Source organism: Coregonus clupeaformis, chromosome 4 (assembly GCF_020615455.1).
Source record: "Coregonus clupeaformis isolate EN_2021a chromosome 4, ASM2061545v1, whole genome shotgun sequence".
Taxonomy (NCBI): domain Eukaryota; kingdom Metazoa; phylum Chordata; class Actinopteri; order Salmoniformes; family Salmonidae; genus Coregonus; species Coregonus clupeaformis.
In genome coordinates, this window is record NC_059195.1 from 9659915 (window position 1) to 9673544 (window position 13630).

The 13630-nt window shown below is 47.9% G+C and overlaps 1 protein-coding gene and 1 pseudogene across 2 annotated transcripts in view; one reads left to right on the forward strand and one right to left on the reverse strand.

Moving 5' to 3' along the window:
• The window catches only part of LOC121551620 (acid-sensing ion channel 4-A), a 174036-nt gene that overhangs the window by 112743 nt on the left and 47663 nt on the right, over window positions 1-13630 (forward strand). The gene's annotated exons all lie outside the window — the stretch shown is intronic.
• Window positions 5605-6681, reverse strand: LOC121551634 (annotated as a pseudogene).

A 13630-nucleotide genomic window follows, 5' to 3' on the forward strand; every position in this document is an offset into this window, starting at 1 on the left:
CTCGCGCGCGTGAACGAGCGTCTGCGTAGCCCAGGCGCTAAAATAGAACTTGGTTCTATTTGTGACACTTGACGCGCTGCAAGTCCTGTCTCTCCCATCTCCTTATTGGATTTTAGGAGCATATACCCACATGGGTGATTGAAAGATGAACTGAGGTCCACACTCCAGTCTAGTTGGTGGTGGTAATGCACCTTAAAGTTGGTTGCCAACCGCCATATAATATCACGCTTCAGGAGAAGACCCAGATGCAGACAGTGTTGAAGTAACAAAAGTTTATTACAAAAACAGGGGGCAGGCAAGCAACAGGTCAAGGGCAGGCAGAGGTCAGTAATCCAGATCAGAGTCCAAAAGGTAAAGACTGGCAGGCAGTCTCAGGGTCAGGGCAGGGAGAGGTCAATAATCCAGGGTGGTGTGACAAGGTACAGAACGGCAGGCAGGCTCAGGGAAACAGGAGACAAAGGGCTGTGAGACATGGGTTTGATCCTAGACACATGAAAAGTGGGATGTATTCCGAGGCTACGGGGCAACAGAAGACAAACAGCAGAGGGGCTCTTGGAGATGGGGAAAGGGCCGATAAACCGGGTGGAAGTTTGCAGGACTCCACCCGGAGAGGCAGATCTCGGGTGGACAGCCATACCTTCTGCCTGAGATGATACCGGGGAGCCGGGGGTCCGGTGGCGGTCTACTTGTCATCAATACCTGGAGGTGGTCTTGAGAAGAGCTGACCGGGCTCTCCTCCAGGTACGATGACAGCGGTGGACAAACATTCAACCCACACTAGTTGCTGGCTCCAGGTGGTGGGGTTGGTGGAGACCAGGTAGCGCAGAGTCATCTCCAGGTCTTGGTTGGCTCGCTCCGACTGGCCGTTTGACTGAGGGTGGAGCCCGGAGGACAGGCTGGCCGACGACCCAATGAGTGTGCAGAATGCCTTCCAGAACCGGGACGAGAACTGAGGACCCCGGTCGGACACCATGTCCACTGGGAGTCCATGGATCCGGAAGACGTGCTGCACCATAAGCTGAACCGTCTCTTTGTCGGAGGGTAGTTTGGGGAGAGGGATGAATTGGGCGGCTTTGGAAAACCAGTCCACAACTGTCAGGATGGCGGTATTGCCATCAGACGGGGAAAGACCCGTTACAAAGTCAAGGGATATGTGAGACCAGAGACGGTGAGGAACAGGCAGAGGTTGGAGGAGACCAGCCGGAGCATGCAGAGGAGTCTTGTTCTGCGCACAGATCGTGCAGGCGACGACGAATGCGGAGATGTCAGGAACCATGGTAGGCCACCAAAAGCATTGGTGCACAAAGGCCAGGGTCCTACGGGAGCCCGTGTGGCAGGCAAGCCTGGAGGAGTGGGCCAACTCCAGGACCGCGGAGCAGACAGCATCAGGAACAAACATCTGGTTATCTCACAATTCCCCACATCTTAATTCCTCTCCGTGGTGTTGAGGTGATGGGAGAAGAAGGCACAGGGATGTAACTTGAGGTGCAGGGCCGAACGCTGGGACAGGACTGCCCCCACTCCGACATCCGAAGCATCGGCCTCCACCACAAACTGGGGGGACGGGTCAGGATGAACCAAGATGGGAGCAGTGGTGAAACAGTGTTTGAGGTCCCGGGATCCATCTGTACACTCCCTGCAGCGATGATGTAGCCCAGGAAGGGGATGGTGGAGCAATGGAATTCGCATTTCTCTGTTTTCACAAAAAGCTGGTTCTCCAGGAGGCGTTGGAGGACCTGTCGGACGTGGAGCACGTGTTCTTGGGCGGAGCGGGAGAAAATGAGGATGTCATCGAGGTACACGAAGACGAACTGGTTCAACGTGTCGCGGAGAACATCATTAACCAGTGCCTGGAACACAGCTGGAGCATTGGTAAGGCCAAATGGCATGACCAGATACTTGTAGTGACCGCTGGCCATGTTGAAGGCAGTCTTCCACTCGTCCCACTCCCGTATCTGCACCAGGTGGTAGGCATTCCATAGATCCAGCTTGGAGAACACGTTGGCCCCCTGGAGCGGCTTGAAGGCCGAGGAGTTGAGTGGTAGCGGGTAGCGGTTCTTCACCGTGATGTTGTTGAGGCCCCGGTAGTCGATGCACAGGGCGGAGTGGTGCCTGGGAGAAGGTTGATTCTGCAGTTGTAGGGTCGGTGCAGCGGAAGCGGAGTGCCAGGGCGTTACTGAACACCTCCTTGAGGTCCTGTTACTCCGCGGGCACGGCGGAGAGGTCCGAGGCAACTTCCGAGCCCCCAGGAAAATTTCCCAGGGCAGGCTGCGCTGACTTCAGGCAATGAGCGTGGCAGAACGAGCTCCAGCCCATGATGGCACCAGTAGACCAGTCAATAAAGGGGTTGTGTCGCTGGAGCCAAAAGAAACCCAATACCATGGGAACCCGAGGAGACTTAATTAGCAGGAATTGGATCGTCTCGCTGTGGTTCCTTGATACTTGTAGGTTGATGGGGGTGGTATTATGGGTGACCCGGCCTATTGAGCACCTGTCCAGTGCTCTAAAGTTCATGGGAATGGAGAGGGGCTGAGTGGGGATGCCCAGCTCGGATGCCAGGGTAGCGTCCATAAAGCTCTCATCGGCCCCAGAGTCGATGAGTACCCGAAGAGATTTCGACTGGTTCCCCCACAGCAAGATGGCATGAAAGGGGGTGCGAGTAAGGGGAGAGGAAAAGTTATCCGTATGGCCCACCAGAGTACTCGCTCCTACCGGTGAGCCTGGTCTTTTAGTGGACAGGTGGACACAAAATGACCAGTAGTCCCACAATACAGGCAACTCTTCGTGTGAAGCCTGTATTGCCGTTCGGCCGGAGACAACCTAGCTCTGCCTAGTTGCATCGGCTTGGGAAGAGGTGAATTGGCAGACTTCGGAGATACTCAGGGAACTCGGGTAGCCTCGGGTTTTCTCGGCAACGGAGCCGTCGGGGACTTCCGGGATGCCTCGGAGGCAAGGTGGAATCCTTGGGCGGGTGAATGGAATCGGACTTCCTCTCCTTCCTTCGTTCCCGTAGTCGCCCATCGATCCGAATGGTCAAGGCGATGAGCGAGTCGATATCCGTCAGTAGTTCCCGGGCTGCAAGCTCGTCCTTTACTTCCTCCGATACTCCGTGCAGGAACTTGTCGAACAGCGCTTCCGGGTTCCAGGCACACTAAGCTGCCAACGTGCGTAAATCCACTGCATAGTCTGCCACACTGCGGGATTCTTGCCGAAGCTGGAGTAACTTCCGGGCAGCCTCTCTCCCGGACAATGGGAGAAAACCTTCTTTACCTCCTGCATGAACTCCTCTAGACTGAAGCAAATGGCCACCTGTTGTTCCCACACTGCCGTAGCCCAGGTGAGAGCCCTCCCGGACATCAGCGTGATGAGGTACGCTATCTTAGAGCGGTCCGAGGGGAATGAGGAGGGCTGCAGCTCGATGATGAGCGAACAATGAGCGAGAAATGCCCAACAGGTTCCCGACTCTCCAGCAAAGCGTTCCGGAGGAGGTAAGTGGGGTTCTCGGGAAACCAGGGTGGCCGAGGAGGCCGCGCTGCTAACAGCCAGGTTACTGAGGGGCTGGGAGGTTACCGTCGTGGTAGGCTGCCTACCAGACAACCTGCGGAATTGCTCCAGCAATGTGTTAAACACTCGGTCATGGCGTTCGGCCAAGGTCTGGAACCCTTCCATGAGACCACGAAGCAACTCCTCATGCCTTCCAATGGTGGCTCCTTGGGAGGAGATGGCGTTGCGGAGCTGGTCCGAGTCTGCTGGGTCAGTCATGGCCAGTTCGTACTATCACGTTTCAGGAGAAGACCCAGATGCAGACAGTGTTGAAGTAACAAAAGTTTATTACAAAAACAGGGGGCAGGCAAACGACAGGTAAAGGGCAGGTAGAGGTCAGTAATCCATATCAGAGTCCAAAAGGTACAGAACGGCAGGCAGTCTCAGGGTCAGGGCAGGCAGAGGTCAATAATCCAGGGTGGTCTGACAAGGTACAGAACGGCAAGCAGGCTCAGAGTCACGGCAGGCAGAATGGTCAAAACAGGGAAAACTAGAAAAAAGGAACTTGAGAAAGACAGGAGCAAGGGGGAAAAACGCTGGTAGGATTGACGAAACAAGACGAACTGGCAACAGACAAACAGAGAACACAGGTATACTGGGGATAATGGGGAAGATGGGCGACACCTGGAGGGGGGTGGACACAATCACAAAGACAGGTGAAACAGATCAGGGAGTGACATATAAAGTCCAAAGAAGAAGAAGAAGCCTGAAGGAGGAGAGATTACTAGAAGCGAACTTGGTTTACCCTTTTATCTGTGGATTAATTGTCGGAGTAGAGGACCTTGTGCATTTCAGGTAAAATAACAACTCAATGTTTATACCCCAAAATGACAAAGTGAAAACAGGTTATTAGAAATAGAAATACCTTATTTACATAAGTATTCAGACCCTTTGCTATGAGACTTGAAATTGAACTCAGGTGCATCCTTTTTCCATTGATCATCCTTGAGATGTTTCTAAGACTTGATTGGAGTCTACCTATGGTAAATTCAATTGATTGGACATGATTCGGAAAGGCACACACCTGTCTATATAAGATCCCACAGTTGACAGTGCAGAGCTCCGAGACAGGATTGTGTCGAGGCACAGATCTGGGGAAGGGTACCAAAACATGTCTGCATCATTGAATGTCCCCAAGAACACAGTGGCCTCCATCATTCTTAAATGGAAGAAGTTTGGAACCACCAAGACTCTTCCTAAAGCTGGCCGCCCGGCCAAACTGAGCAATCGGGGGAGAAGGGCTTTGGTCAGGGAGGTGACCAAGAACCCTATGGCCACTCTGACAGAGCTCCAGAGTTCCTCTGTGGAGATGGGATGACCTTCCAGAAGGACAACCATCTCTGCAGCTCTCCACCAATCAGGCCTTTATGGTAGAGTGGCCAGACGGAAGCCACTCCTCAGTAAAAGGCACAACAGCCCGCTAGGAGTTAGCCAAAAGGTGCCTAAAGTACCAGAAACAAGATTCTCTGGTCTGATGAAACCAAGATTGAAGTCTTTGGCCTTATTTTAAAAAAAATATGTATTTAACCTTTATTTAACTAGGCAAGTTAGTTAAGAACAAATACTTATTTACAATGACGGCCTACAAAAAGGCAAAAGGCGTCCTGCGGGGACGGGGGCTGGGATTAAAATAAATAAATAAATATAAATATAGGACCAAACACACATCACAACAAGAGAGACAACACAACACTACATAAAGAGAGACCTAAGACAACAACACAGCAAGGTAGCAACCCAACATGAAAACAATAATAATAATAATAATAATAATATGCCATTTAGCAGACGCTTTTATCCAAAGCGACTTACAGTCATGTGTGCATACATTTTTACGTATGGGTGGTCCCGGGGTGCGAACCCACTACCCGGGCGTTACAAGCGCCATGCTCTACCAATGCTCTACCAATTGAGCTTTTCTTTCGAAAACAAGGACATTTCCAAGTGACCCCAAACCCCCGAACGGCAGTGTACGTGTATACATTTGACGCACTTTAGGATGGTTTTCTAGAATGAGTCTAAAAAAAACTTGGCTCTGGTCTGCATTGCAGGGTGGAGGTATTATGAGGTTGCGCCGGGTGTGGGGTTGACATTCTGTGTGGAGAGCTGAGGAGCAACCTCGATGATTCGTGGTTTGTCGATGATGCGGGCGGTGCGGTTGCCCTTCTCCACAATGCCGATGATCCAGGCCTGGTGGCCTTCGCCGTATTTAGGAGATTTGATCTCAGCACAGAAACGAGCTGCCTGCTCCCTGGGAAGACAGATCAACAGACCCCCTGATGTCTCGGGGCAGGTGTTGTGCATGAGTCCGAACATGTTCCCGCAGGCCTTGGACACAGCGGCCATCTTGGCGAGCACAGGGAGGTTGTGAATGACGAACGAGACCTCGCTACACTGTTGCCGTGCCAATGTCTGGGCGTGGCCCAGAATCCCGAAGCCAGTGATGTCAGTGGCGGCGTGAGCGTTGAAGGTGTGCATCAGACCCGCCACTGTCCTGTTGAGCCGGGCCATGTTCATCATAGCTTCCTGATAAGCTAGCTCTACATCCTCTTGAGTCACCACCAGCTTGATCTTATTCCACTTGTCAGGAATGTCCAGCCACTGGTGTACTGCCACTGCCACCTGAGTCCCCAGAGGTTTGGTGAGAATCAACACATCTCCTGGCACTGCATTGTCTGGCATGATGAACTCGTTGGGTTGACAGACGGTGGTGCCCCCCCCCCCCCCACCCCAGGACCACCCAGGGGTTAAGAACAGTCTGTCCCCCCGTCTGCATGCTCCCTCTGATGCATCTTTGAACCCCTGGATGATTAGAGGCATCACCTTGTCCCGCTCCTTTTCTGACTGTTTGTTACTGATCCCCAGTAGCATCAACATGTTGTCACATTCCGTCACTCCCATGGCGTACAGGTCACTTAGAACATTGGCACACGCAATTCACCCCATCATATAGGGGTCGTCCACTATTGGGTAGATGTAGTCTGTCATCTGGACTAGAGAAAGGCCCCCATGTCTGAGGGGGATGACACAGGTGTCCATACCAATGTCAAGTCTGGGCATGACGGCCCCAAGGAACTGTTCATCCTCTTGATAGTGGTTCTCCTGCAGGGCTTCTAGAAGCTTCTGTAGCACATCTTGGGGCAACAACATGGTAGCAACACAACATGGCAGCAGCACAACATGGTAGCAGCACAAAACATGGTACAAACATTATTGGGCACAGACAACAGCACAAAGGGCAAGAAGGTAGAGACAACAATACATCACGCAAAGCAGCCACAACTGTCAGTAAGAGTGTCCATTATTGAGTATTTGAATGAAGAGATGGAGATAAAACTGTCCAGTTTGAGTGTTTTTTGCAGCTCGTTCCAGTCGCTAGCTGCAGCGAAGCATCACGTCTGGAGGAAACCTGGCACCATCCCTACGTTGAAGCATGGTGGTGGCAGCATCATGCTGTGTGCATGTTTTTCAGCGGCAGGGACTGGTAGACTAGTCAGGATTGAGGGAAAGATGAACAGAGCAAAGTACAGAGAGATCCTTGATGAAAACCTGCTCCAGAGCGCTCAGGACCTCAGACTGGGGTGAAGGTTCACCTTCCAACAGGACAATGACCCTAAGCACACAGCCAAGACAACGCAGGCGTGGCTTCGGGACAAGTCTCTGAATGTCCTTGAGTGGCCCAGCCAGAGCCCGGACTTGAACTCGATCGAACATCTCTGGAGAGACCTGAAAATAGCTGTGCAGCGACGCTCCCCATCCAACCTGACAGAGCTTGAGAGGATCAGCAAGAGAAGAATGGGAGAAACTCCCCAAATACAGATGTGCCAAGACTCGAGGCTGTAATCGCTGCCAAAGGTGCTTCAACAAAGTACTGAGTAAAGGGTCTGAATACTTATGTAAATGTAATATTTCCGTTTTTTATTTGTAATACATTTGCATGTCTAAAAACCTGTTTTTGCTTTGTCATTATGGGGAATTGTGTATAGATTGATGAGGGGGGAAAAAAACAATTTAATCCATTATAGAATAAGGCTGTAACGTTACAAAAAATTGAAAAAGTCAAGGGGTCTGAATACTTTCCGAATGCACTGTATGTAGGGTAGCACCATGGTGTAGCCGGAGGACAGCTACAGTAGTTTCCGTCCTCCTCTGGATACATTGACTTCAATACAAAACCTGGGAGGCTCATGGTTCTCACCCACTTCCGTAGACTTACAGTGAGGGAAAAGCTAGCTAGCTAGCACTGCATGTGGTGAGTAGTTGACTCAAAGAGAAAGACAATAGTTTAACAGTTTTGAACAAATTAATTTCTTCAAAAATTAAGGAGAAGCAAGAGGGAGAGCGAGAGAGAGCTATATTTCCTTGTATTTGGAATGCAGCTAGCCAGTTTAGCTTACTCAAACACCGCGTTTACTATTTCTATTAGCTATGTTGACTATGACGTTAGCTAATATGGTGACAATGATGTAGGCTGTTTGTAGAGGTTATTATACAACAAGCAAAGTGATCATGCTGTTTGTATGTGGCTGCTATGAAAGTGACCTGTGTTTGCGTGTGTTCAGAGGTGTATTCATTCCGTCGATTGTGTTGAAAAATGTTTCTTAAATGGAATGAAACGGGGATAAACATACCTGAATTTGTCCAATAGAAACTCTTGTTTGCAACTGGACTACTGATTACACCCTAGATCAGGTAGATGCAGGAAAGAGTGTGCAGTGGTGGAAAAAGTACCCAATTGTAATACTTGAGTAAAAGTAAAGATACCTTAATAGAAAATGACTCAAGTAAAAGTCAAAGTCACCCAGTAAAACACTACTTGAGTAAAAGTCTAAAAGTATTTGATTTGAAATATACTTAAGTATAAAAAGTAAATGTAATTGCTAAAATATACCTAAGTATCAAAAGTAAAAGTAAAAGTAGAAATCATTTTAAAATCCTTATATTAAGCAAGCCAGACTGCACCATTTTTTAAATGTATTTATTTTTTACTGATAGCCAGGGGCACACTCCAACATTCAGACATAATTTACAAATGAAGCATGTACTTTTGGGTGTCAGGGAAAATGTATGGAGTAAAAAGTACATTATTATCTTTAGGAATGTAGTGAAGTAAAAGTCAAAGTCAAAAATATAAATAGTAAAATAAAGTATAGATACCCAAAAAAACTCCTTAAGTAAAACTTTAAAGTAGTTTTACTTAAGTACTTTACACCAATTAGAGTGTGCAAGGTGGTATTGAATGTGTCACTGTCTGTCTCACCTTGATTACTAACAAAACATTCTCGACCTGTGCACCTACAGTACCAGTCAAAAGTTTGGACACACCTACTCATTCTTTGTTTTTAATATTTTCTACATTGTAGAATAATAGGGAAGACATAAAAACTATGAAATAACACATATGGAATCATGTAGTAACCAAAAAAATGCTAAACAAATCCAAATATATTTTATATTTGAGATTCTTCAAATAGCCACACTTTGCCTTGATGACAGCTTTGCACACTCTTGCCATTCTCTCAACCAGCTTCACCTGGAATTATTTTCCAACAGTCTTGAAGGAGTTCCCACATATGCTGAGCACTTGTTGGCTGCTTTTCCTTCACTCTGCCGCCCAAATCATCCCAAACCATCTCAATTGGGTTGAGGTCAGGGGATTGTGGAGGCCAGGTCATCTGATGCAGCACTCCATCGCTCTCCTTCTTGGTCAAATAGCCCTTACACAGCCTGGAGGTGTGTTGGGTCATTGTCCTGTTGAAAAACAAATGATAAGCCCAAACCAGATGGGATGACATATCACTGCAGAATGTTGTGGTAGCCATGCTGGTTAAGTGTGCATTGAATTCTAAATAGATCACAGACAGTGTCACCTCCTCCTCCATGCTTTACGGTGGGAAATACACATGCGGAGATCATCCGTTCACCCACACCGCGTCTCACAAAGCCACAGCGGTTGGAACCAAAAATCTCCAATTTGGACTCCAGACCAAAGGACACATTTCCACCGGTCTAATGTCCATTGCTCGTGTTTCTTGTCCCAAGCAAGTCTCTCCTTCTTATTGGTGTCCTTTAGTATTGGTTTCTCTGCAGCAATTCGACGATGAAGGCCTGATTCACACAGTCTCCTCTGAACAGTAGATGTTGAGATGTGTCTGTTACTTGAACTCTGTGAAGCATTTATTTGGGCTGCAATTTCTGAGGCTGGTAAGAATTTATCCTCTGCAGCAGAGGTAACTCTGGGTCTTCCATTCTTGTGGCGGTCCTCATGAGAGCCAGTTTCATCATAGCGCTTGATGGTTCTTGCGACTTCACTTGAAGAAACTTTCCAAGTTCTTGAAATGGTCCGTATTGACTGACCTTCATGTCTTAAAGTAATGATGGACTGTTGTTTCTCTTTGCTTATTTTAGCTGTTCTTGACATAATATGGACTTGGTCTTTTACCTTGTCACAACACAACTGATTGGCTCAAACGCATTAAGAAGGAAAGATATTCCACAAATTAACCTTTAAGAAGGCACACCTGTTAATTGAAATGCATTCCAGGTGATTATCTCATGAAGCTGGTTGAGAGAATGCCAAGAGTGTGCAAAGCTGACATCAAGGCAAAGGGTGGCTATTTGAAGAATCTCAAATATAAAATATATTTTGATTTGTTTAATACTTTTTTGGTTACTACATGATTCCATATGTGTTATCTCATAGTTTTGATGTCTTCACTATTATTCTACAATGTAAAAAATAGTAAAAATATAGAAAAACCCTTGAGTGAGTAGGTGTGTCCAAACTTTTGACTGGTGGTGTACGTTGTAAACTTATATTCATTGGCTAAGTTGTAGCAACCTCATGATGGGTATAGGGAAAATTAGAGTATAATGTATTAGCCTAAACCTATCGATGTTACATTGAGCTGGGTAAATGAAATATGAATGACAGTCACCCAATATGCTGTAATAGAAATAAGGCCATGCTCATAAAATGTATAATCGTCCTTCCTCATCTTAAACGGCACCGACCGCCATTGCTTTACATATATGACATAGTACACAATAGGCAGCTAGCTGTATAGAGAAATAGATTTTCTGGTAGGCCTAATTGTTTTTGAAGCTAGAGACCAGAGATGCGGAATCATTTAGTAGGACTATTTTATTTCTCTGAATATCTAAGCGAAATGTAACCTATTTCCTACGTCAATATAGCATTTGAAAAGACTGGTTCCTTCTGCCACTTTAATTAGACTGAACTGAAAAATGAAGTCACTCTTTGGAAGAAGGAGCACCTGTCAATCATTCTGTCACATTTTCTCTGCTTTGCTGGGTCAGGCAAACTGCATCTTGAAAACAACACATACATTTTTCCAAGCCTTTCAAATACTAATTATATATTTAAAATACATTGAATTGGAACTTGGCCCGTCCCTGTGCTATGTCATGCTCAGTGACTTATATGGCTGATCACTTTGCCTTTGGTTGTTGTAACACTTTAATGAACATTTGTGATACAGCTCATAAAACAGAACACTATTGATATTATAATTAAATTAATACACGTAATGTCAAAATGTAGATTTCAGCCTAAATACACATACTCAAAATAAATAATTTATCATGAGAGGGCCATAAACAATATCTAGTAATGCTTATACTGCCAAAAATAATAAAATCTCACCTTTCTGGTAAAAATTGTTATAAATTGCTACTGTGTAGTCACTGTTGAGGACATAAGCTCATATATACAGTACAAATATGAAAATATATAAAATCATATCATTATTTTCCTATTTAACAAACGTAGGGGAATAGGGCTTGAAATGATTGAAATGCTTTTTGAATTTAGTAACAATCAAATTATAAACTACTTAATATAATATTTCACCTTATAACTACAAAATAAATATGATTATACTTAGTGACAGTACAAAATTGGCACCATTTCATATACAGCAACTGATGTCAGAGCATTTTCTGCCTAGCGTCCTCTGAGTGACGCAGAGACACCATTCAAATGCCTGCTGACTCGCTACAACTTCAGCTTTAAGCACGAGGTGACTTCGTTCCTCTGACCAAGTGAAAGTGGTCTTGTGTCACGCCCTGGCTCTGGGGACTCTTAAATGTTGAGCCAGGGTGTGTAGTGTCTATGTTTTGTTTTCTATGTGTTCTTTTCTAGATCGTTTATTTCTATGTTGGCCAGGGTGGTTCCCAATTAGAGACAGCTGTGGCTCGTTGTCTCTGATTGGGAACCATACTTAGGCAGCCTGTTTTGCACTTGTCATTTGTGGGATCTTGTTCCGTGTAGGTTTGTGTATGACCGAGGACTTCACGTTTCGTTTTGTTGTTTTGTTATTTGTATCGTGTTGCTAAGTACACTATTAAAGAGATGTACGCATATCACGCTGCGCCTTGGTCCACTCATTATGACGATCGTGACAGAAGATCCCACCAAAACAGGACCAAGCAGCGTGTTTCGGAGCAAACGCCGGGTAAGGAGCTGGAGAAGTTGGCGATGGCCCAGGTGGGCCAATGGTGGTCCTGGGAGGACATGTTCGCGGGCAAAGGGCCATGGGCAAAGGTTAAAGCCCTGGCGAGAGAGGAGGTACGGCGCCAACAGTGTCGTCGTCGGACAGGCGAGAGGCACCCCCAATAATTATTTTTGGGGGGCACACGGCATGGACGACGGGGCTGCTGGAGGCAGCTACAGGGCGTATCTGCAGAATAGGAGAGGAGGCCACCAGGTTACGGGGGCTATTGGTCATGAGGGAGCAGGAGTTAGTTGGTCAGAGGGAGGAGCTACTGGAGGCGATAAGGGAGAAGGAGAGAGTAGAGGCACGGCGAGAGGAACTGAGTAGGCAGCAGAAGGAGCGGAGGTTTATGAGGAAACCCAGTCCCGCTCCTCGCACCAAGCAAGTGGTGTGTGTCACCAGTCCGGTCCGGCCCGTTCCTGATCCCCGCACTAAGTTAGTGGTGCGTGTTCCCAGTCCGGCCCGACCCGTTCCTGCTCCCCGCACTAAGTTAGTGGTGCGCGTCGCCAGCCCGGCCCGGCCTGTTCCTGCCCCTCGCACCAAGCCTGTGGTGCGCGTAGCCAGCCCGGTCCGGCCTGTTCCTGCTCCCCGCACCAAGCCTGTGGTGCGCGTCGCCAGCCCGGCCCGGCCTGTTCCTGCTCCCCGCACCGAGCCAGTGGTGCGCATCGTCAGCCCGGTCCGGCCCGTTCCTGCTCCCCGCACCAAGCCAGTGGTGCGCGTCGTCAGCCCGGTCCGGCCCATTCCTGCTCCCCGCACCAAGACAGTGGTGCGTGTCGTCAGTCAGGTACCGGTCAGCTGCTCCACACCGGAGCCTAAGCAATCCGCTCCACCGATGTCCAGTCCAGCTCCAGCCAGTGGGGCCAGACCAGACCAGGGGCGCTACGGGGGGGTTGTTAGAGGGTGGTGGTCACGCCCGGAGCCGGATCCGCCTCCGAGGTGGAATGCCCACCCGGCCCCTCCCCTGTTGGGTTTATGTTGGCGCGGTCGCAGTCCGCGCCTTTGGGGGGGGGGGTACTGTCACGCCCTGGCTCTGGGGACTCTTGTATGTTGAGCCAGGGTGTTAGTTTCTTTGTGTAGTGTCTATGTTTCGTTTCCTATGTTCTGTTTTAGGTTATGTGTTTCTATGTTGGGTGGTTCTCAATCAGAGGCAACGAGAATCAGCTGTTGCTTGTTGTCTCTGATTGGGAACCATACTTAGGCAGCCTTTTGTGCACTTGTGATTCGTGGGATCTTGTTCCGTGTAAGGTTTGTGTTTGTTTACCTTAGGACTTCACGTATCGTTTATTGTTTTTGTTCGTGTTTGTGGTGTACTTAATAAATAAGATGTACGCATATCACGCTGCGCCTTGGTCCGCTCATTACGACGATCGTGACATCTTGTTTCAATTCTACAAAATCATTTTGTATTTTTTCATGTTGAGAGTTCTGAATCCATCTGAAATCCTCAGCGAGATGAGACTGTGTTTGCTGCAATCGCTGGAGTCTCCTGTTTCATTAGGCCTTGATCATGACTCTCAGTTTCATTACATTACACATAAGAGTCATTGGACGAAGGCTTCTTCTGTACAGGG